This window comes from Protopterus annectens, chromosome 5.part0 (genome assembly GCF_019279795.1).
Source record: "Protopterus annectens isolate FY-2018-M chromosome 5.part0, PAN1.0, whole genome shotgun sequence".
Classification (NCBI taxonomy): Eukaryota; Metazoa; Chordata; order Ceratodontiformes; family Protopteridae; genus Protopterus; species Protopterus annectens.
Window position 1 is genome coordinate 1357547187 of NC_056735.1, and position 24057 is coordinate 1357571243.

At 36.1% G+C, this 24057-nt stretch overlaps 1 protein-coding gene across 10 annotated transcripts in view; it reads right to left on the reverse strand.

Moving 5' to 3' along the window:
• The window catches only part of DLG2 (discs large MAGUK scaffold protein 2), a 4792098-nt gene that overhangs the window by 988468 nt on the left and 3779573 nt on the right, over nucleotides 1-24057 (reverse strand). Inside the window, exon 1 of one of the 10 annotated variants that reach the window (XM_044071162.1) lies at nucleotides 13355-13595. The exons of the other annotated variants lie outside the window; for them this stretch is intronic. The gene's annotated coding sequence lies outside the window, so the exon portion shown is untranslated. Of the gene's footprint in view, nucleotides 1-13354; nucleotides 13596-24057 lie in introns of those variants that run through there. 10 annotated transcript variants of the gene reach the window in all.

Here is a 24057-nt window from a genome sequence, read left to right on the forward strand (position 1 = left end):
GGAGACTCACTTTTCGCCAACACAGTAGGAAAAAGCTGGAACCAGCTTCCTAGTGAACTTTCATCTCTTGCTTCCACTCATCTCTTTAAAAAGCATCTTAAAGAATATCTTAAAACTCACTGGCTTTGTCCCTGCTCTAACCCTGACTGATATACCCTGACTGTTGTCTCCTTCCCCTTTTTGCTCTCCTTACACTTCTATACTCCACTGTTCTATGTCACATACCTGTAAAATTTTTTTTTTTACAATTCAATATTGTTTTTGCTTTTTTGATTGCTCTCTCTCAAATTTTTGGTTACATTATTTGATCTTAGTGTTAACCTACTAAGGACTCTAAATAACTTATGTCAGCCTCAATGTAACAATGTCCTGTAATTTGTTTTGACTATTACTGTATATTGTAATCTTTGTCACTGCTAATGCTTGGAGCTTTTCTTCTCGGGCCTCTACTGAAAATGGACATATATCCAGTTAGACTAGCCCAGTCAACAAATGTAAAATGAAATAAAATAAAAAATAAATTACAGTAAAGGTACCGTTACAGAAGAGCCAGAATAAATATGTATGCATATATGCATGAAATATCATAAAACATATCAAACTTCTATACATTCCTAAGTTTTCCAAATTTGTAATTTAGAGATTTGAAATGAAAATAATATAGGGTTATTTGACAGGAAATGTTGAAAAAAAATCCCCAATAAATCTGAAAGAAAAAAAATACAGCAAACAGATTGCAGAAATAAGGGAGAAGACAAAAGAGGATATAGAAAATGTTATGGAGAAAATTATTAAAAGGAATTATTTGAAGGAAGCCATGGTTAAAATACATGCATTCTTTCAATGTAAACTACTCTTAGGTTTGTAAATTATTAAATGAAATGCAACAATTTTGATATCTTCTGAAATGACAAAACTGGCAGCATGTATCATGAATCCTCCATGTTCTCCCATTTTAGTGGTACCACACTAATGCCACTCTAAGAAGCAAATATGAAGGAATTAAAGCATGCCTCATATGGTACTGCATAATTATACACATCTTACAAATGCACCATGCACTCTTAAATGCTCAAGTACAGCATAAACGTTTTACAAGTAGATTGGTTATGGACATCATATCTCACTCTCTATCCATTGCCATGATCTTGAAGGACTACTAACTCTGTACAAACCTCATCAGCAGTTAAGATCCATAACAATTTCTTGTATGAGGTTTTCCATATATTATTTATTTCATTTTTCCATTCAGTCAGTCTTAACTAATTGATTAATAAACTCTGTAAACTTGGAGCTTTACTCCCCAGTTCATTCATGAAAACATGTCCTTTCTCTTGCTGGGATTTAACTGAAGTCAGAGTGCAGTCAATCAGTCAACTGGTGCGTGTGCGTGTGTGTGTGTGTGTGTGTGTGTGTGTGTGTGTGTGTGTGTGTGTGTGTATATATATATATATATATATATATATATATTTTTTTTTTTTTTTTTTTTGCTGTATGGACAGCTACTAGTAAAATATATTTATACAGCTCAGTGTGAACTATTATCAGCAAATACCAAGGGGTACAGTGCCGTAGACTTTCATGTTTTCCTGAAGCAATGCCCCTTTGGCACCCTGGTTACCTAGACTGGCAGTGTCATAGATGGACCACCTGCACCAGAACTATCTTTCTAGTTAGTACTGTATTCTGGATGTTGGCAGTTTTGTTTTGAATGTATAGGTAATTTCCTATTCGGTATTTCATTTTCCCTGCATGGATAAATACTACTGAGGCAGCCTCTTTTTTTGTCTTAATTTAAAGACTCTCAATGGCTCAGCAAGCAGCTCATGGTGTGAAGTTAATAAAGTTGGCATTTAAAGAGCAGGAAAGTACTGTTTTGTTACACTTATAGTTGTCTACTTAAATATACTGCTTAAGATGCTATTTTATTCTCTTTTACTCTACTTTTTTATACCATTTGGATAAAAATTATGTTTATACAGTGACTTGGCTGTTACTGCATTGTTAAACTGTAAGTGCTTTTGCTCTAAACAATTAAAACTGGAACTTCATCAGAACTAAAATTTCTAAAATACATGTCCATTAAATACCATCATAAACTAATCACACAAGAAAACTCACCCAATGTATAATAAAATTCAATTAAACAATTAAGTTAAAGCAAACTCATGCATACAAAGACTTTAATTTTCAAACAGAATTAATAGACACATAATTGTTCAAACCAGAAAAGGTGGTTACATTACATCTAAGCTGCCATTCCAACTTTCTTTTAAACAGATGGTCATCAGTGATGAAACCTCTCACATTATTCTCAACATAGTCGATGACCACAAAAATAAACTTATGATCTTTAAACATTTTCACATGCCTATATAAAGCATTGTTTTTTTTAGAATTCCTGATGTTGGCGATATATTCATAAATCCTATTTTTTTCTACTAGTCATTCCTATATGAAAAGCTTCCAGGGCTACCGTAGACTGGGTAATCCCTTTGCTGCCCCCATAAGAACATTTATTCAAGTAGCATCCAGCTAATGGATTCCCACCCTAGGAAAAACAAATCAAGCACCACAGCACATCCCTAGAGACCCAGAAACCGAACTGATTGAAATCCAAATCACATTAAACAGGAGCAATTATTAGATCATAGTATGTTGCAAGACCCCCTTCTATGTTCCCAGAAAACCATGTTAGGTTCCTATGATAAACTGGGATATCTATACCTCATCTGTAGGTTATGCCCCCCCCCAAACTTCTATATTTCATAGAGAAAAACTCCCTGAACAAAATTGTCAAGTAACCCATTAGAGAACAAAATATTTTGACCTGGTCCTTAACAACATGGCAAAGGTGTCAGCTATTACAAAGATTCCCTCCTACAGTTAAATCTGATCACAGACTGTCAACATTTTCCTTCAAAATCATGAAACAAAATGCTTTTATCATTGATTTTAGAAACTTCAAACATACAAAACTCCTACAATTCTATTATAAAGTTTAACTGTATTACCCAACATACAGGCACAGTGAGTCAATCCACAAACTAACTCCATGCTTCTTTGGGATGTGGGAGGAAACTGGATCATCATTGTTTTTATATACTGCACTCCTTTTATACAACACAATAATATCTCAAAGAAGCTTTGTACTGCAATTCATTTGACAAAAAGTTTCTTTCTTTATTTTTTTTTATATATAATCTGCTACACATTATAAAATGTTTTACCTTTGTCAATTACCTGAATGTCAAATATCGTCACTTACTTTTATATACTGGGGCTTTGCAATTTGGACCAGGTCATGCCTTAAAATGATAAATGGACTTATATTCCTAGTGTCTTAAATGTAAAACTAACTAAAATAAAATAAAATAATGTACATCTTTGATGTCAGTAGCTGAAATTGCAGTATCAGACTGCATGTCAGAGAAAGTAGGAAATCAGAGGTTAAAGTAATTAAATAAAGGTACAGGCTGTATCTCAATTAGTAAAGTAGTCATACACAAGTACAAACTGTACTCCCCATTAGTAATGTAGTCATACACAAGTACAGACTGTAATCCCCATTAGTAAAGTAGTAATACATAAGTACAGACTGTACTCCCCATTAGTAAGGTAGTCATACACAAGTACAAACTGTACTCCCCATTAGTAAAGTAGTAATACATAAGTACAGCCTGTACTCCCCATTAGTAAGGTAGTCATACACAAGTACAAACTGTACTCCCCATTAGTAAAGTAGTCATACACAAGTACAGACAGTACTCCCCATTAGTAAAGAAGTCATACACAACTACAGACAGTACTTCCATTAGTAAAGTAATCATACACAAGTACAAACTGTACTCCCCATTAGTAATGTAGTCATACACAAGAAAAGACTGTACTCCCCATTAGTAAAGTAGTCATTCACAGGTACAAATTGTACCCCCCCATTAGTAAAGTAGTCATACACAAGTACAGACTATACTCCCCATTAGTGAAGTCATACACAAGTACAGACTGTACTCCCCATTAGTAAAGTAGTCATACACAAGTACAAACTGTACTCCCCATTAGTAAAGTAGTCATACACAAGTACAAACTGTACTCCCCATTAGTAATATAGTCGTACACATGTACAGACTGTACTCCCCATTAGTAAAGTAGTCATTCACAGGTACAGATTGTACCCCCCATTAGTATAGTAGTCATACACAAGTACAGACTGTACTCCCCATTAGTAAAGTAGTCATACACAAGTACAGACTGTACTCCCCATTAGTAAAGTAGTCATACACAAGTACAGACTGTACTCCCCATTAGTAAAGTAGTCATTCACAGGTACAGATTGTACCCCCCATTAGTAAAGTAGTCATACACAAGTACAGACTGTACTCTCCATTAGTAAAGTAGTCATTCACAGGTACAGATGATTGTACCCCCCATTAGTAAAGTAGTCATACACAAGTACAGACTGTACTCTCCATTAGTAAAGTAGTCATTCACAGGTACAGATTGTACCCCCCATTAGTAAAGTAGTCATACACAAGTACAGACTGTACTCTCCATTAGTAAAGTAGTCATACACAAGTACAGACTGTACTCCCCATTAGTAAAGTCCTACACAAGTACAAACTGTACTCCCCATTAGTAAAGTAGTCATACACAAGTACAGACTGTACTCCCCATTAGTAAAGTAGTCACACATAAGTACAGACTGTACTCCCCATTAGTAAAGTAGTCATACACAAGTACAGACTGTACTCCCATTAGTAAAGTCCTACACAAGTACAGACTGTACTCCCCATTAGTAAAGTAGTCACACATAAGTACAGACTGTACTCCCCATTAGTAAAGTAGTCATACACAAGTACAGACTGTACTCCCATTAGTAAAGTCCTACACAAGTACAGACTCTACTCCCCATTAGTAAAGTAGTCACACATAAGTACAGCCTGTACTCCCCATTAGTAAAGTAGTCATACACAAGTACAGACTGTACTCTCCATTAGTAAAGTCCTACACAAGTACAGACTGTACTCCCCATTAGTAAAGTAGTCACACATAAGTACAGACTGTACTCCCCATTAGTAAAGTAGTCATACACAAGTACAGACTGTACTCTCCATTAGTAAAGTAGTCATACACAAGTACAAACTGTACTCCCCATTAGTAAAATAGTCATTCACAGGTACAGATTGTACCCCCCCCCATTAGTAAAGCAGACAAACACAGGTACAGACTGTGCTCCCCATTCTTACATTCTGTGCTCCCCATTCTTGTGTGTGGAGATGGAGTTTTGGTTGGCTGGAACTCTGTGGTGTGTGTGTGTGTGTGTGTGTGTGTGTGTGTGTGTGTGTGTGTGTGTGTGTGTGTGTGTGTATGTGTGTATTTATGTATTTATGTGCTTAGTATTTTCCTGAAATGGTGCTGTGTTATGTGTGCTTGAAGGAATGTTATTTTGTTCAGCTGTGCACGTTGTGGTGGTATGGTCTGAATGACAATAAAGTTTTACTTTACATTTTACTTTACATTACTTTATACAGAGTGTGCTCCCCATTAATACTGTTGAACTACATGAGCACAGACTGTACTCCCCATTAGTACACTAGTCATAAACAGATACAGACAGAGAACCTCATTAGTATAATAGTCATAATCAGATACAGACTGTCCCTCCTCCACCATAAATACTGTGGTGATACACGGGTACATTCTGTACTCCACTTTTGTATGGTAGTTATACAGAGGTGCAGATTGTGTTACATACAAGTACAATGGCCATGTGCAGGTACAGCCTGTGCTCCCTTTTAGTGCAGTAGCCATACACAGATACATTGTATGGTTTATTTTAGGACAGTATTAACAGACAGCTAGAGATTGTGCACCCCATTACTATTGTTGCCATATGCAGGTGCAGGCTGTGCTCCCTATTAGAACAGTAGTGAAACAGATGCACAGGCAGTTATCCACATTAGCACAATAGTAGGTTTCAGACTGCAATTCCTGTTAGTAAAGAAGCCACACCACATCCAGACTGTGCTTCAGTTTGTACAGTCATCATACACATGTACAGACTAGACTTCCATTTGTACAGTCATCATACAAAGGTACAGACTAGGCTTCCATTCGTGCATGCATTTTACACAGATATAGACTAGGCTTCCATTTGTGCAGTTATCATACACAGGTACAGACTCTGATCATTTGTGTCATATGCAGGTATAGACTGTGCTTCCTTTTGTACAGTCATTATCCACAAGTACAGACTACACTTCCCTTTGTACAGTCATACACAGGTACAGACTGTGCTTCCATTTGTACAGTCATCATATACAGGTACAGACTAGGCTTCCACTTGTGCATCATCATACACAAGTACAGACTATGCATCCTGTTTGCACAATCATCATTGAGAGGACAATTGTTTGTACAGTCTTCATAGACAGGTACAGGCTGTGTTCCCCATTACTACGTTAGTTATAACATGTACAAACTGCAATCCACATTTTTTAGAATGATATGGGCTTAATTAATTGCAACAAATGACTACATTAATATAGGAGATGAACTTTACACTGAGTGATGTTGATATGTTCAGATCAACCAGTGAGTCAGACATTTGCATTCTAACATCTGGGGTTTCGAAGAAAGAGCAGGATTTTTACAGTAGCAAGAGATTTGTTGCACAATGCTCTGGCTGCCCATCGTTCCAAGTTTTATTGAGAAAAGACTAATGAATGGACTTGGAGTAGAATAGTGATGCTGGATTATTAGGCACAGTTGTTGCTGTAGAAACAAAAATGGATAACATGATCACTTGGTCAAGAAGACTCTTCTTTAAAAATGACACTTCACTTTTTTGTCCTAGAGATTGACTTGCCTGTTATTTACATTTGAAACATACACACTTGCATTGTGAAGGCAGAATACATTGTACCTTATTTATTACATTCATCATACGGAGGTACATACTGTGTTTCCACTTGTACAGTCGTCATACACAGTTACAGACTGTGCTTACATTTGTAAATTGCATTCTGTGAATAGAGCCTCATGGTTCTTTTGTTGCAATGAATGATCTGCTGCCTTCAGTCACGGAAGAACATGTCAAGATAAAGTGACATTTGTCATGTTTTATTTTCAACCAAGCCTTTCTGCGCATGATTTACACCCCGTTCTCACGCACATATGCAAACACTTACTGACAACACATCTGAAAATGTTTAGGTCTTATCAATTGTAAACTAAGTGCATCTCTGATTATTAATTACACAAAAAGTCTGGCAGTCATAGAACACTGCTGAACACTTAGCTGTGTCCTAGAAAACGTCAACATTGTACAGAGCTGACATATCTTTTCAAAAATCAGCTTACTTCAAAGATCTGAATAAGGATCATTAATTTAGTTACAGTGAGCTATGATCACACATCCACCTTGCATTTTCCCTCGAAATGCTTCTAATTCAGTTTTAAGTATCTACCACAAAACATGCTCACCTCAGAATAAGAAGGACATTTAATTCTCTATTCAGTGGATGCTGCAGGTTGGTGTTACCTCAATGTCGCATTTTGCAATGACATCTAACAGACTGTCTTAACATACATCAGCATGTGTCCAACCTCAGAAAAGCATAATGAAGAAGATCTTTTCTTCAAAGGTCACGGTGTCAGTTTCACTCCTATTTATCTTTAACCTATAGAACTAAAGTTATTCAGGGGTATCAGTGGCAGAGATTGCAATTTCAGGACCAATTTATCCTGGCAAGCATCTGCAGTTCAAAAATCTAGCCCTGATTTAGCAATAAATTGGAGAAGGATGTATATGCTTCTGTGTATTTAGGTGACTTTCACAGTTACTGTAACACTTGTTCAGCATTTTTTTCTGCAGTTTTAGTCTCTAAATTTGTCATTTCTCTTCACCTGTCAGAAAAGTATCCCAAGTAATATTTTTGATAATATTCTTTTTATTGTAAACAGCTACAACAACACATCAGACTATATCACCTTAAAATGAACAAAAATATTTATATGATAATATTGTATGATACTGTATTATATTATATTATATTATATTATATTATATTATATTATATTATTTTAATTGCATTCCTGGCATTTCAAACAACAGCAAAAACTGAACCATTTCACAATTAACAAATATACAGTCAACAAAATATTGTAAAACATCAATGTCATAAACATGTCTTTTGCCTTCTAAAATCATGATTTGCAGTTCCATTTAAAAGTTTGTGTTTTTTGTGCAGTAAAATGTCTATCCTGATGGGAAACTACAGGGCTGTCACTTGCACACTGACTGAATTATAAAGTCAGACAGGAAGGAAAAGGTGAGTTTCACTTTTGTTTTATACCTTAATTGACTGTTATGAGTTTGTGCAGCCTCAGAGTAGATATGTACAGAGATTGTGAGAGTTGCGATTTGATACCATATAGAAAGGCTTAGAGGCTATTAATCTTTAACTATCTTGTTGTTTTGAAACCTTACTTTTTTTTTTTGTGTGATTCACAAACTTAGGATGCTAACCTTCTAACAATGTGATCTCCCGAGGCTTTAGACACTTTAGGTTATTAACCAAATGATACATGATTAATCACAACAATCCCAATAAACATATTTCATTTCAGAAAACAAAGAATTGCACTTGCAGCTCATTTTGAGTGCCAATACATATCCAGGATTAACCAAGACATTAAATATTAAGTATATTTTGAAAATATTATCATATTATATGTTAAGTTATATGATTATTTATTACTCATACTTATATTTTTTAAAGAATTTCTCATTAACCTAATTATTTTTATGACTTTGTTATAAATTTATATAATCCCAGTACATGTATAGTTTTAAGATTTTTTTTTTGCATTAAAAGTAAACTTTTAACTTTACTACAGATTTTTTTTTTTTTTTTTTTAGTTTTTTATAGTTAGTCTGCTTGATCTGCTGGGAATGATTCACTCAAAAAGATGTCTGGAGCAAAAACAACCAAAATGCATTTTGTACCAAGTGTAAATAATTTCCATATTCTTTCTTATTTTGCAAGTGTTCAATGGAACACAGCAAAGTTTGTTGCAAACCCTTTGTAAGAAACATTGTCAAAATTTTATTTGTGTGAAACACACATTTCTCTTAATAGTGTTGTCACAAAGTCTAGGCAACAAGGCAGTTTTTTAGCATCTCATAATGACTTCTTCCATTAAAACTAATGTGACTCCAACTTTCAGACAATGTTTACCACTTTGTCTTTTATGAACAGGTATGATAATAACATGCCTATACTAAACAACATGCATAAAACTATTATAATGATGGTAAACATAATTTTGATATATTATGCATAATTACGGAACTAGATACCATAAATGGGATGATTACAGTGTTTAGGCACATTTTAATAAGGCCATTTTATTGAAAACCTGTTGTCAAAGTTGTTACTTTTCAGCAAATGCATAAATAAGCTCCCCACTTGAAAAGAGATTCTTCTCGGCATCAGAACTAATTAAACCTGTGTATGGTCTGCACAGATAAATTATATGGATGTAATAATATAACAGAGTAAACATATTTCTACAGACTATTCAGTAACCTTCATTATAAATATTTCTTTGAATTAACACTATTCATTGATAATTTATGGGAACGTCAGAAAGTGGTGGTGCTGAGCACTAGATATCTGTTATCCACTAGATATCCTCTAAACAAATGCAGTGAGCGTAATATTCCTCAATGCCTGCATGACTGCTTTTTGTAAGTCTTTAGCTATCTTGTTCATTTGAAAGCTTGTATAGTGTTAACCATGAAAATTGTGTTGCTGGGTTGTAGTGATGTAGACATTAATAAGTTACAGTACATGGCTAAATACAAATGCTTATTCTATGACGGTTAATTCAGATGTTCAGATCCAATTGCTCAGCAATCACAGTTTTTCTCTGACACACGCACACAATCACACACGCACACACACACACACACACACACACACACACACACACACACACACACATGCGCGCACACATCCGAGAGTACCAGCCCATGTACATTTCATTGAGTTAAAACGTGGTGAAGGTTAAGTAGGACAAAAGCAACCAAATGACCCACTTCTTGAAACTTCCTTTAAAAAGCATTTTTCAGGGGGATTAGTCCCACCTGTATCTCAGTGAAGTAGTGCAGGCCACTCACCCACCCAAATATATATATATATATATATATATATATATATATATATATATATATATATATATATATATACACACCAGTATGAGTAATATGAGTAAGTGGGATAATGGCTCACACAGTGCTGTCACTAAAAGTCTGTAACTAGAAATCACAATGACATCATTTATTATGAAGAACAGCAATCAGGTGGGTCTAAAGCAAAGAGTTGAATACTCATCAATTTAGACCCCATTGACTAGTAGGGTAGTTGTCTCTACACATGCATGCACTCATGCACATGCACACACAAACACAAAAGCATTCTCAGGCACACACACACACACACACACACACACACACACACACACACACACACACACACACACACACACACACACACAAAAACATATACAGGTAAAGCTACATGTTTTCCCAACTGGCTAGTATAATGGGATGTATTAAGTTGCACAATCTTTGTCTAAGCTCTAACTTGCTGCCACCATCTTTTAACTAGAATGTCTTCAATGCTCCTCTGTAAGATGCATATGTCTAGCCTGCTCATTTGTAGCTAAAAGCTAAAAGAGATGCTTTCCATTCTACATGCACTGTTTCTGTTCACATTTTAGAGAAACAGCTGCATTGTGTCAATCCCAAAGCCCCCCCCAAAATTAAATAAATAAATTTAAAGTAATGCAAATGTCATTCAAGTTTCTTGTCTATACAATCCAGCCTATTGCTTAGGTGGCTAATATCTTCTTGATATAATTGTCTTTTCACAGGTGAGACACCAGAATTTTGATATGTAGTCAAATGAGCTACACAAGGTAAATGACTATACAAGTAGAGTGTCTTAGAACTAAGGTCATAGGCTATGTTTACTTATGTGCGCTTTTAGCAAAAATCTCTGTGCACTACTAAGAAGCAATGTGTCACATGTATAGAATGAAAAATATCATGTACCAACCAGTACAAACTACTATTCACTGGTCCTAAGGTCAGAATAAATTTTGGTATAACACATTCTACAGATAAAACACAAAAGTGGCTTTGCATTAGGTATTTTACCAAAGCTACTACATTTTCTCTTAAGTGGTCACAATTACATATGTAGTGGAAATATTAAATGAAGGTTAAACTTAATTGTTGCTTCTTGCCATTATTGGAACCCATGTCCCCAGGATGTAGCACATTCATTCACACCATTGCACTCTCATACACAAGTTACTCAGCTTGCTATATTGCATACACATTTAGAAATAATACATTTATCTGAATACATTTCATTCATCTGAATATCTGTTATAAATTACTATAGCACCTTGGCCCATTTTTTTGGTTAATATACACAAAAACCTTTTGGGGTCACAAACATCGACCCCCTCTGCAGATGAATCAGCTGTCTCACTCCTCCTTGCCCCACAAACACACACACTCACACACATATACCCACACTACATCACATCATCTCCACTGAATATGTTGATTCCAAATCTTCCATACAATAGGTAAGCTATTATTTAGTGCAGAGATTGTTTGTTTCACACATTCATTTTTGTAAATATGAATCAATGAAGTATAGTGACACCGATTGTCAGTCATGAAAAAATAATGCCAGTCTGTAAAACTGGCCCAAATTAATTAAAAAAAAAAACAGAGTCAGTTTCTCTAAGACAATACTGCAGAAAAGTTAGCTAAGCTAAAATATAAGATATGAAAGAATTTGTCATTTGATCTAATACTCCAGAAGGAACTAGAATACTCCAGATAACTGGACAGACATGCTTTCATAGCTCTGCTATGCAATGGCACAACAAGAAATTGTATCATTCATGATGCATCAGACAGTGATGTTTTTAAAGTGAAAGGTTCACTGACACACACACACACACACACACACACACACACACACACACACACACACACACACACACACACACACACACACACATAAAAATTATAAATGTTACACCTAAAAGGGCTGTTTGTGCAAGTATTTCAGGTACTATGTACAGTTAGAGTGCAGAATAATAACTCAGTAACATGCATATTCATACTGTTGCAATGGTTGCATCAAGTATCATAACCCTGGGGCTGCCTTTGTCAGCGACTTCAGCAGGTGATTTCAAGGCTCTTAAGTAGAAAAGTGCAGGGAATCACTTATTGTTGCTATGATCATTACTGTAGATCTTCTGTTTCATTTTCTGTTTTATGTTAGATACTTAAACAGAATAAGAAAATGTAACACACCACAATTAATTATTTTCTTAATTACATCAGCAGTAACACTCAGGGACATCAGAGCAACTGTAATGCAAAATAAAATCCTATTGATAACAATTAATTATAAACCAACAGCTTGAAAAACCCTCGCAGACCAGATATTATACTGTTATTAACGAGGACTCAGCAGTTCTATTAACTGGTCTGCATATGCCTGAACTTCTACTCTTGCTTACCAGAAATCTTCCATCACAGTATCTCATGTAAGCTACTTCTGTTTTTATAACAGTCACTGACAGTTCAGTACAGACCTGAGCAATGTTATATTCTCCCATTATTTAAAGCAATGAGGTACTCTTAAAGCTTTGTGTCTGTGATATCCTCGGAAAGATGTTAACTTTGTTTTGTTTTTCTGAATTAAATGAGATCAAGAATGCATCTGCACTGATTGTGATGCAATAAATTTTCAAATAGGAAGGTATAATGTGTGTGTTTGTGTGTGTGTGTGGGTTTATATACACACACACACACACACACACACACACACACACACACACACACACACACATATATAGTTGTACATAGGTTATAATCTTTAAATTAGGAGTTTAATAAGAAAACTAATGTACCTGCTTACTTCTTTAACTCACACATCCACTGGAACTGTCAGAAAAAAAGCATCTAATATGCATCCCTTTATCACTTTCAGAATATATGAATACATACAAACACAACTATAAACATACAAGCACAGACACACATACAAACACACTTCACTAATCTGTATTTTATGGATAACAACACTATGTTTAACAAAGAAGTTGAAGAAATATGTTGCAGCCTTTATTAGCTAGATTATAAGACTAAAGAGACAGAAATACAGAGAATTCACATTATATAAAGCAATCGTGTCATTCATTGATAGCTTATTTACATATCAGTTTTAGGCACTAAACACATAAAAATACTCACCAGCAGTAGGTCTTTAAGGACTGCATGTAATTCTCAAGGCTGCTGTTTGCACTTTCCTGCACAACAAAGGATGCTCGGTACCTTCACTTTGTGAAGCCAATGAATTTGAAAGTGCTCACTTGCAGACTCTCATATTTTACACATGGGGGTGGTTGCACTGCCTGCACGATGTCAGTGTACAGATATAGTGCCGTAGCTCTCTCTGATAAATACATTACCAGTGACAGCAGTAGCAGTAATTGGTGCTAAGCGTGTACAAGCACAAGCCAATAGAATGCACTCCCACTCAGAACGCTCTGCAGTACAGCACTTGTCATTCACTGCACCTTGCTTAAGGTGGAACCATTTAAATCAGCCCATGACACGGAGGCAGTGTTTATTCATTTCCTTGGAAACTGTAAGGTAGAGCATTACATAATGTGATTTCTGTAGCCTCTGCTTGCATCATTCTAGCTGAAGATATTGTTGTTGTTGTATGGCATTACTCTTTAATAGCAGTTATTCTGTGAACTACACTAAGAATTGTTAGGTAGTTATATTAAAATGCATCAAATATGTTCTTAAAAAGAAGTTTGATATATACTTTTATTTTTTAACAAAACCATCATCACACAGTAGTTATAATAGGTCATCTTAAATATGGTGCAGTACAACAAGGTAGATTCCACGAAGGGGTTAAAACAAATGGAAGTGATTCTACAAGTAAGTGTGTTTTATCTTTTTTTTTTTTACTTTACTACACAATTTCCTGTGCAAAGGGTCTATTGCAGAACCACACATTTTTTATTTATCAATTTATACAATAAAGATACACACTTCCAGTAAGTTTTAATAATCAAGATAAACACATCATTCAAAATTTTATAACCCTGGGTTAAGTCTTGTTTTTCACTTTCTTAACATTACTGCAAAGCTAACACCTTTACTATTATTAGCGCAAAATTAAAACTACAGTGCAGCCATTAAAAAGATCTCCTGTAAGACTACCAGTGATTTATCATGCCCTACATTGCTGGGTACTGAAATGTTAAATACAGGAAAATTTGAAATCTTGCCACTTGTATTCTGCAGGCCACAATTTCTCATCAAAGAAGCAGTCACTAACATACTTTTTCAGATCCTTGCAGACTCCATGACTAAGAATTACTAACTAACCACTGGACTGTACAAAAAACGCAGCTCAATTATTTGTAAACGCAAAGAATCTCTGAAATGATGTGACAGTTGCTTCCTCTTATTTATTTCTGCAGTGCCAAAATTGGACTAGGCCTTGCAGCAAGTCCCTTAACATTTCGAATGCTCCAAGCTTAATTACATCATAACTTGGCTCTTGGCTTTTGATTGATTCTCCTAATTAAATATTTCAGTTTTAATGTGTCGTCCATTATCAGTGTTCTTTCAGTACTAAAAAATATATGCTACTATATCTGTGCCATCCCCCATATACAAAGCAAAAATTAATTTGCTAACTATCAGAAGTTGTAAGTATTTGCAGTAATATCTTTCTTCTGTCACGTTCTTACAGTGCAGCCTCCCAATTTGCTTTACACATTCTTAGGCTTGCTAGTAGGCAGTAATTTAGGTACACATTTCTTTTCACGCCTACCTTTTCTATTACCTCCTCATTCTCTGCTTTTCCTCTCTATCTTTTACAGCTCATAAATATTATAGTGCCAGCAGTGCTCTCCTTTACAAGTTATTGGATCTGTGCCTTGCACAACCCCCAGAATATGTTTTGAATTTTGTTTTAACAGTTTAATCAGCTGTACTCTGTCCTCCACTTCCTGTTATCTTCTTTTAAGCATCTCAGAATGTGAAACTGTAAAAGCAAGCTGACTGTAAATAATTTAACTTTGCTTTGGTCTGATGTCCTGCCCCTGCCAGTAATGAAAGTAACTTAGAAATGAACCAGCGACTTACTAAAGTACAATTCCATTCTGACCCTTGAAGTAATCTGGGGTGACTGTTTTTGCATAGGCTTTGCTCACTTCAGTGTGAACATGAAAGAGGGGTTTATACATATTAAAACTATTTTATTTCCGTTTTTCACAGGTTTCTTTATGCAATAAACATGTCATCATTTGCACATTCGGCTTTAGTGCCAGGATACTAATGAAAACATCACCCACTCACTGATTAACTCATTATTCACTATCATATTATAAAGCTCTCACTGCTGTTTAACACATTCATGAATATAAAATGAAAAACATAAATGTTTATTTGAAAATTAAGACCAAATAAGACATTTAAAAATAGAAACTGAAGAGACTTTTTGTAAATAAGTAAATATTCTGCTAAAACTTCAAAACCTCAAGGTGATGCAGCTAGTAGGCACTGATAAAGTGAAACCCTCTTTGGGAACTTTAATGAAGTGCTGGAAAACACAGGCGTCATATTACGGGGTTATATTGAATGAGTATATCATTTAGTACAGGCTATTAAACAGTGGATCCCACAGTAATGGATACATAAAGGATTCCATATTCAAGCAGTGTATCTCACAATCATGGATGGGTATCGGACTCCAGATCCAGATGAAGTTTAGCTTAACATACTGAATGTAAATCTCATGGTTGTGTATTGTCTAGCCAAGATGAAGTTTAGATGCAGTGTACAGACTGCCACAAAACTGTTTCTGCATTTGAAGCTGTCAAGGTCAGATGATGTTGTCCTCCAGTGACAACCACAAATTAAATTTCTTCTGTGAAGAAATGTTAAATCTTTGAATTTTAAATTTGAAGGTAAACAGATTTGTTGGGGTTTTAATCAAGTGCATACAGGCCAAGTGTAGTCTTTTGGGGTTTAGTGGAAGTGCATTTGGTTGCCACAACATAAGGTTAGTGTACTGCCTTGTGTCACAATGTTTATGCTGGGAGTATTACAAGTAAAGGAGTGGAAACTGGGCAGCCTTTTCAGCAATATGCATAACAGTTACAATATAATTATTGCAGTGTGTTTTCTGCAACACATATGATTATAAAAGTTGGAATCCATACATCCTTGTAAAGCATTTACTGTAGGCCTTTGAAACAACTGATGAAATAATTGATGTGCTATTTTAACTAATTAATTGATTAATTGATTCATTAGATAAATTGTCTTGCATATAAATATCTGCCAGAATGAACTGATTTACAAACCTGAAGAAGCGTACCTTGGCAGTACGTGAAAGCGCTTGTTTCGATAATAAATACAGTTTTATTATATCCATTGTCATGGTGGCTTCTATTTCAGTCATTTTATTTGCTGTTACGTGGATTCTCCTTGTTCTGGTAGAAGCCTTTGGATGGTAGTATCCTGTTTATATCTATTACTTTGGCTGCTTCTTTTTGGATTCCTCTACCTACACATGATGGAAACACCTATAATTGAACTTGACTACAACCCTGGAATTAAGAGTAATGTCAGTGATTGGAATAATATTTTTCATCAACGTGATAATCCATTACTTAATCTGGACTTGCATATTCCTACCACCTCAAGGAATACAGGTACTGTGGAAAGCCTTAAAGAATTTTATAATGGTCTCAGGGAGCTTGAGAATGATTTGTATAAATTACATAGATTAATCTGGCAGAGAAGGCATTTGGAAGCATGCCTTCACTTCCGTGTGATACCTCGGGGCATGCGTGTTCTGTGCATGCCCACCTATGGTGATAGCCACCCTGAACTTCTGAGAAAGTGGCAACAATTGAATATAGATTTTAGCAATCAATATATAAAACTTCTGATTGATTACTTCACCCCAATTGAAAATGAGCTAGTCACAAAAGTAGAGGCTTTGCACAAAGATCTACTGAACCAATATAAAGGAGAAGTTTATGAGAAAAAACTTGATGCAATGTTTGTACAAGTTATCGCTTATAGCGATAGACTGCAGCAACTGAAAGATAAAAAACTACAGAGAGACTACCATGATTTTTTATCAGGACAAATTTTTGTTTGGCCTAAGACTGGTGATCAATCTAATATCCAACAGAATCATCTGCCTTGTGCTGATAATAGTATTGTCAATGCAGCAGATTTCACTGAGTCCTTGAGTCCGATTAATACGGAAATTATGCCATCAATAAGTACCAGGAAGCAAGATGAGTTGCCAGTGGGCGAGACACCACCACCGAATCAACAAGCTCTAAAGGAATCAAATTCCCTTGGAGCGAGACCAAAACTTGCTACAGGACTAACCCAAAATGCTTTTTTGCCATTACCAGTACAATACAGAGCCCGAATATCGACTCGGTCCAACAGTCGAGGAAGAAGAAGAAGTATTCGGGAGAGATAACCGAGGTAAGGAGAAAGAACAGGAACTGAAGCAACTTGTATTCAATTTTTCGAGTTGTGAACTGACTACGTGTGAAGCAAATCTTTTGAACAAAGGACTTTCCTTCATTCCATCCCAGAGCAGTAATCTTTCAGAGGTCCTTATTGACTTACGCCTTTTTGTAAGAACCTTAACATTAAAATTATTGTTTAAAGACGCTAATATGTCTAATTTCAATGTTGGTGAACAATTTAAATGTAAAAGTATGTTTATACTTACTCTTTCCTCCAATGTTGAATGTTTTGCACAGTTATGTGAACAAGGTTTATATGATTATTTTTCTAAAGGTAAATCTAAACGTGTTTCATAATTTGAATGCAAATGAGAAACTTTCACTTAAGAGCTTACAACAGGATTTGAGCTTAGTGTTTAAACCAGCTGACAAGGGAGGAGGTATAGTGGTAATGGACTCCACCCTCTACACTAAGCTAATGTTACATATGCTGAATGATGATGTAGTCTATAAACGTATAGACCACAAGCAATTAATATGTATTGTGAAACAGGTCCATGACACTTTATATGACCTTCTCATGTGCTGACAAATTTCCAAGGAACTATATGAATATTTTTTGTTAGATTCCCCTTTTATTCCCGTGATTAAAGGCCTTCCAAAAGTGCATAAGAGGGTTTTTCCACCTCCCCTAAGACCAATAGTATGTGGTGAAAAATAGGTAACTGAGAATATTTCTCATTACATTGAATCTAAATTGGGACCTTTAGCCAGAAAAATACCTACCATTTTAAAAGATACCCATGAACTATTGAATGATTTACAGATTTTAACTGAAGACAATATTTTGCCTTCTTCTATCATTTTGGTATCACTTGATGTCAAAAATCTTTTTACAACTATCCCTAATGAATATGGGATTGAGGCCATCAGGGAATTCGTACATGTAGATGGAACACTTGATAATGACTCTCAAATGTTGATTTGTACACTACTGGATATAGTTTTGAATAACAACATCTTTTTATTTCAAGACATTTTATATGCACAGACATGGGGGGTGGCCATGGGCACCCCCTGTGCAAATTCTTATGCAAATCTACTAATGTATCAATGGGAATGTAGGTTTTTGTTTGATAGCGCATTTTTCAAGCATATTTTACTATACAGACGTTTTGTAGACGATATACTAATATTCTGGAAAGGAGATGATGATTTATTGGGACATTTGGTCCCCTATCTAGAATCTACAACTGATTTCTTGAGATTTACTATGGAGAAATCTGTTAACAAGATAGATTTTCTAGATGTTACCATTTTTAAAAAACTAGATGGTGTAATCTCCACTACTCTATATAGGAAACCCTGCTGGAGAAATGCAATATTACACTATAATAGCATGCATCCACGCCATATATTTCCGAACATTGTTAAGAGTCAGTTTTTGAGAATCTCCCGTCTATGTAGTAATGACAAAGATAGAAATGCACAACTAAATATAATAGATGGGTTATTTGTTGATAGGGGTTATTCTAGCTCTCTGGTTAAAGATGTGAAAAATTCAATCTTTTGTTCCAAATCTCAGACAATTGAACGTCAGATATCAAAAACCTTGTGTAAAACTAACTGGCATGACATTAAGATAGCTTTTACAACCAGATATACTAATGATATTAAACACATTAATAATATCATTAGGAGAAATTGGAATGTATTGTTGTTAGATACACAAGTAGCAGAGGTTGTTGGCAAAAGACCTACTTTTAGATACAGGAATAGCAAAAGTCTAAAGAGACTATTATGCACTGAAAAATTAAATAGATCTGTCTTTGATCTTAGACAGTCTTTGAGACATGGAACATATCCATGCAACAGTTGTAATATGTGCAACTTTATCTCTAAAGACCAACAATTTACTGAACCATATTTAGAGTATACATTTACACCTAATTTTTATGCCACATGTAACTCTAAGAATTTAGTATATCTGGCTACCTGTGTTGCATGTGAGGCGTATTATATGGGGCTAACATCTAGAAGATTAAAAGATCGCATGTATAACCATAGTTATGATATGAGGAAAATTAACTTAACAAATGCCTTGGTTAAACATAAATATGCATTTCACGACCATGATTTTAAATTTAGGGCACTACAAATAGTAAATAAAAATAAACGGGAAGGCGACAACATGGGTTACTTAGAATTGGTTGAACTAAATTGGATCCTAAGACTGAGAGCACATATTGAACCAGGGCTCAATCAGGCAGTAAGCATAAAACCAATATTGGCTAGACGTAGATAAATTATGGGCATTGGTCCCTATTTATATTTCATTTAAAATACTTGAGATATTTCGTAACATATGTAGTCAGTTTTTATGAATGTTTTATTGATATGTTGGGTATTTAGCCTGGATATATATTTTTCAACTTTTTATGTTTTATGTTTAGAATTTTTTAAAAATTATATTTTTAGTTTTAAAGCAATAGCTCTGTATATAAGCCCTTTCTGAAATGCTATTTACATACGTTAATATGAAAAAAATTTTAGTGATATATGAATTGAATGGTTTGAGTATATTTATATATTTTTATATATTATATATACATTATACATTCTGCACTTTTAGTTGTGAACAAGTTATGAATATGTGTCATCAAATAATTACATGCATTATTTTATTTTATTCCATATATTTTACAAGTCTTTATGAATTATATTGCTTTAAAATGAAATAGTGGAATAATTGATGTGCTATTTTAACTAATTAATTGATTAATTGATTCATTAGATAAATTGTCTTGCATATAAATATCTGCCAGAACGAACTGATTTACAAACCTGAAGAAGCGTACCTTGGCAGTACGTGAAAGCGCTTGTTTCGATAATAAATACAGTTTTATTATATCCATTGTCGTGGTGGCTTCTATTTCAATCGTTTTATTTGCTGTTCTTCCCAAGTTTGTATAGATCTTCAACAAGTATTCTGATTTCTTACCTAATACATACTGGCTGATGAATTCTTGAGGCAGGCATTTTCCTTTACCTGTATAGATACCAGCATAAATGTATATCTATCTATCTATCTATCTATCTATCTATCTATCTATCTATCTATCTATCTATCTATCTGTCTATCTATCTATCTATCTATCTATCTATCTATCTATCTATCTGCATATATTTGATATTCTAGATTTAAAGAGTTGAACTAAAGTATTTTTAGCAACTAATTTAATATTGCCTGAACAATAAGTATTTCTTTTTTTGTTTAGAAATAACTCAGTCGATAGCCATAATTTAATGTGTATGCCAAATGTGCCCATAGATTGTTGTGTGGTTAGGATCATAGGTTCATATGTTAACAGGATATACTGTACATGTCAAACCAGGAGCCCCTTCCCAACCACAGGCTCTATTGCTACCTCTTGCAAGGAAGGGGTGCATCTAAGTCCTGCTGTGAATTTAAGGGCACCCATCTAACTGCTAAAGCTACATCTGAAGGATGGCAGGGAGTCATACTGCCTACCAGGCTGGGGGAGTGTTAGAGAAGATGTGGGGACACCCATCTAACTGCTAAAGCTACATCTGAAGGATGGCAGGGAGTCATACTGCCTGCCAGGCTGGGGGAGTGTTAGAAAAGATGTGGGGACACCCATCTAACTGATAAAGCTACATTTGAAGGATGGCAGGGAGTCATACTGCCTGCCAGGCTGGGGGAGTGTTAGAGATGATGTGGGTGGTGAAACTGTTTCTTCCATCTACTTGTACGTATTTTTTGATGAAGGTTTAGCTCTGTGATCTGGTGTTGGCTATACAGTTTTACTTGGTCGGGAATAACATGTAAAGAATAACTGGAGCCTTAAGGCACAGAAGCTAAGCAGAGGTCTCCTCTTTGGACCTGTAGGTCACTAACTACAGGGACAAGGACTCCAATCTTTCCTGGTAGCTAAGGCTTTTCAGACCAGAGAGCCTTTTTTTGTTAGGAACCACTGTGTTTTTTATTGTTATTTTTAATTTGTCTAGCCTGACACATGGCAAGGAGTGAATTATATTTAACAACAGGTCGAATTAAGGCAGAATATTGAGGGATGATGAATCCCTTAGTTTTAGAATAGTTGTCCTTGCTAATTAGCTGTAAAATATAGAAGGCATTCCTAATGACAGTCACTATCTGATCTTGTAGGCAAGGCAGGTTTGACCCTAGCCCTGAGTAGCATCCTGCCATCACCCAGAATGATACCACAGTACAAGGACAAAATGATTGACTTTAACAATTGGCTAAGCTTCTGGTGTCATTCTAAGGGGATCCAGTATCTATCTGCCTGGGATGACATGATCGACAAACCATGATGCTTTGCCAGAGATGGCCTACACCTGTCACCCTTGGGATTACAGATACTGGCTAAGGCTCTTGACACCCCTATAGTGCCTTTTTTAGGCAAGATTCAAATGACAAATTCACCATCGTAACAGGTACAAGCAAGCAAAATCTGAGGGCAATGCTACTTAATGCTAGAAGTCTAAACCTCAAAATGCACTCACTCGAGGCACTCCTTAAAATGGAGAACATCGACATCTGTGCAGTGACAGAGACCTGGTTCAAGGTTTCAGAGAGAGCATCCTTGCATTACCAGGCTATAATTCATATCACACCTTTTGGCCACCGAACCTGGGCCAAAGTGCTAAAGGCGGAGGCATGTCCATATTCATTAAGGATATCCACACCTCCAGGCTAGTTGCTCAGCATAATGCATCTGAGATTATCCAAGTGCAACTAACTCTGGGCAAGACCGCAATGCAAATTGTAGCTTGCTACAGATCCCCCACCATGTCCCAGGATTCCCACTCCTCATTTCTTGATACACTGGAAAATATTAGGGTACAACCTAACACCCTAATAATGGGTGATTTCAACTACCCCACTATTAACTTAGAAAACTACTCATGTACAAACTCTTGCACTCAACGTTTTCTGGAATTCATAAATTCCAATGCCTTGGATCAACTTATCCACACCCCCCACCAGCAATATCCTAGACCTGGTCATTACCAACATGGGCAACTGGTGTTCCACAGCAGAGGTAAATTCCTCGTTGGTCAGATCCGACCACAAGCAAATCACCCTAGACATCCACATCCCACCCCCACCCCCCCCATTAGGGAAACCACCATAAAAAATGTCTCCAAAGCCAACTTCACGCTTCTTAAAACAGAAGTGGCAAACTTCACGACACCCATGCTGACGGACAATAGAGATATGACTGTTGAATCCTATGCAATCACACTTTATAAGCACTTACACGAGTGCATGGATCATGCAATCCCTAACAGAACCAAGATGCTATCCTCCAGAAAAAGGAAGCCAATCTGGTGGTCCCCTGCTATACAAAACTCTACAACAGAAGTAAGAAACTGTTGCAAAAAAGAGTAAAATCCCATGATTGGAGGAACTCCGTGGTCAACCTCAGTAAGAAGCTGAGATCCCTCATAACATCCTCCAAAGCTAGTTATGAAAACAAAATCACCACTGATTCTAAAGACAACCACAAAGCATTCTATAGCTATGTCAAGAATCTCAATGGCAACACTCAGATCTGCTCTGAGTTACAGCACAATTGCACTAAATATACAGAACCAACTGATATTGCCAACATCCTGGCAGATAGGTTCAGTGCTAACTTTACCTCTCTCTCATTCCTTAAAGGGCCCATCTCTATACCGGAAGAATGCAAAGTACCTGTAATCACGGCTGCACACTCTCCAAAGCCAAGAACACAGCATCCATGGGATCTGACAACATCCCAGGCTGCGTTCTACATGAACTACAGAACGAACTGGCACTCCACCTAAGTACCATGTTCAATCATAGCCTCACCTCAGGCTTTGTACCCATTGAATGGCGCACAGCAATGGTTATCCTACTCCACAAAGGTGGAGCCACCATGGACCCTGGGAACTACCACCCCATTAGCCTGACGAACCTGGTCTACAAGGCTATGGAGTGTATCATCATGGAACTTATAATCAATGACATTGGTAATCTCCAAACTCTGGACCCTACATAGTTCAGGTTTGTAAAAGGCAGATCACATCTCCTAAATCTGATAGATTTCCTTGAAGCGGTCACCAGAGCCGTAGATGAGGGTCAGGTGGTTCACACAGCCTATCTAGATCTCGCCAAGGCTTTCAACACCATCCCCCACTCTGGAATTATAGACAAACTCACTAAACTAGGTATAAATCCCTATGTCACAAGATGGGCTGCCAACTGGCTCACTGACAGAACCCACACTGTGAAAGTAGCAGACTCTAAATCCAACTTCAGACCAGTGACAAGTGGAGTACGACAGGATTCAGTTCTAGGTCCTCTCCTGTTTGGTATCTACTTCTCTGAAGTACAGGCTAACACAGAAGGTCTTT